At 43.3% G+C, this 2497-nt stretch overlaps 1 long non-coding RNA gene across 2 annotated transcripts in view; it reads right to left on the bottom strand.

Annotated features, from left to right (window-relative positions):
• The window catches only part of LOC111864187, a 6229-nt gene extending 4934 nt beyond the window's left edge, over positions 1 to 1295 (bottom strand). For both annotated transcript variants that reach the window (XR_002842743.2, XR_004512993.1), the window contains exon 1: positions 1188 to 1295. This is a non-coding gene — a long non-coding RNA (uncharacterized LOC111864187). The remainder of the gene's footprint in view (positions 1 to 1187) is intronic.
• Positions 1296 to 2497: the final 1202 nt, after the last annotated feature.

Raw genomic sequence — 2497 nt, 5'->3', positions numbered from 1 at the left:
GACATTCAGATAAAACTGTAACCGAATAGGCGACGTTTTATTGTACTAACAGCGAAAACACCAAATATAACACAACAAAATGGAAAAAAAACACAGCCTTCTGAATATTAAGCGACAGTTGCGAAAATAAAACTGAAATGTAGTAGCGAATGGTAAGATAAACTAGTCACACCATCAAGACGTGTAGCTCCACGCATTAACTTCGTCATTAGATGATGAGTGGGCAGTTATGTGCTCCAGCCGCTTTATCCCTTAGAAAAAACTCCCCGCTTATCACTGAATACGGTATCAGTTACTGTGAAGTCAAAAATACATTTCTTCTGCGTAGAATGTAATACTAACTCCCCGCTCCTCCGTGCCTTAACCTAGTCACTATATCGACTAAGCTATTGCAGCTCTTTAAGGTCGAAATACACGTATGGGTTCTGGCAGGAAGGAATTCATGAACCTCCCCCACACGCCTGGATAAAAAAAAATTACTTACTTACTTAAGGGCCGCGCCATAGCTCAAGCGGTTAGTCGCTGGCTTCCCACCGCGGCGGCCCGGGTTCCATCCCGGGTCTGGTCAAGTGGGATTTGTGGCGAACAAAGTTGCGCTGGGGCAGGTTTTCTCCGAGTACTTCGGTTTCCCCTGNCCCTGCCAATCTTCATTCCACCATTTGCTCCACAATCACCCTCACCTATCATCTGGAGCTGGTACAAGAGGCCAGAAGTGGCCGCAGTACAAGGGACTTAGTCCCACCCCACTAGCAATAATAATAAAATAATAATACTTACTTACTTATGGAGCTGAGCCCTTCTTGAGGAGAAGCCAAATCTGCAGCTACTCAAGAACTTCCCAGCATTTTATGGAACCCGAAGGTTCATTACCGTGTTCACAAGAGCCCTCCACTGGTCCCTATCCTGAGCCAGATAAATCCAATCCACACCATTCTATCCTATCTCTCTATCTATCTTTGAATATTAATATTAGGAATCAAAACAGTTATAAAAATATTTCTTTATCAAGAATTCTCTAGGGCGTTTGGTAAAGAGACTGCTTAAACTTAACACTGTAAGCAAATTTTCTGGTTGTCCCTGTTTGGAAAATATATCTTCCTTCCGAACTTGGAAAATATTTTATCTGAACCCTCGTAAGAGAGGTACAACAGACGCAGAACGAAATAGCAGAGTAGCGTCTTTCTTACCGGTAATGTTTCGTAACACGTATACAGCTGCTGAAGGCTGAAGTCTGTTGTATCAGCTGATTCCCGTCACATGGCCAACAACATGAGACCTTCTACTGCCGCAACCAGTGAAACACTGACCCAGGAGACGCGCTGACATGCCTACGTCATGCTCATGCTCTGTGTACGATAATGCCTGTGTCTTCATTAATCATGACTCTCAGTATAGTGGTGCAAAAACGGGCTAAGTCAAAACGATCTGTCAATGATGATCAAAGGGTTACAAGCAGGACTCACAAGGCCTATGAAGATTATTATCGTATGAGTTTTGACGCCGTGTAGTCCAGTAGAATTTCACCGTCGTCTCAGAGTAACATACTGTCTCCCGTGGGCACCGTTTGGCTGGTGGTGAACCCTTTCGGGATTTTGGGGCGAAGAGAAAATCAAAATTGAAGAACAACAGAAGTACATCAAATATTAATACAAAATTTATTTTTAAATGTGACGCCATTTATGTTTCAATATAGAAATTCAACTCTACAGCGATCTTCACAGATATTCTATAACAGCTTGAATGGAATTTCGTATTTTTTTTAGTTTCTCCCCTTGAAAAAAATTATTGGCGGCATTCATACCGTCTCCCTTGCAAGAAAGAAACAAGTTTGACATATACTTCGACTTTGAAGACGGAAGAAATATGTTGCTCCGAAACGTCAGTGAATTCCTACAGGACTATGTAGGATTTGAGATGCTCAAAGCTCTGGTTATGAAGAGTTCTATCTTCTGGGATATATCGCCATGTGAACGGCTGAAACTCAACGGAAGTTTCGGAGGAATATGTCGCCTCCATCTTCAGCGTCGAAGACTAAGCCAGGCAAGAAACTAGCGTGAAGAAGGTAGCATAGAGAGCTGCACACATCATAAAGTTGACTTCCCTCGGTCTGTCCGTTACTATTTAAGTAATTTGTTTAGGAGGCACGCGGTAGTATAGTTGGTTGAGGCACTGTGCTACAAGCACAGCGGGTTCGACTCCCGATGAGGTCATTGAAATTTTCAATTCACCTAACCCTTCCAGCCACCCTATGGCCCTGGGGTCTACTCAGCCTCTAACAGAAATGAGTACAAGGAATCTTCCTGAGGGTAAAGGCCGACATCACCGCCATCTGTGAGCCGATTGTCTAGAAACTGTGGGAGCCTCGACTTCTCACAACACTATGGACCTCCACGGCCTGTTGCAGGGATAGCTTTACCTTTTTAAGTGATATGTTTCCTTTCAATCTATCGGATGTAACGTTGAAATTCCCACGTGCATCATGTTTGATATTGTTGAC

The sequence above is a fragment of the Cryptotermes secundus genome, unplaced genomic scaffold (assembly GCF_002891405.2).
Source record: "Cryptotermes secundus unplaced genomic scaffold, Csec_1.0 scaffold2194, whole genome shotgun sequence".
Lineage (NCBI taxonomy): Eukaryota > Metazoa > Arthropoda > Insecta > Blattodea > Kalotermitidae > Cryptotermes > Cryptotermes secundus.
This window is presented reverse-complemented; position numbering and strand designations above follow the sequence as displayed.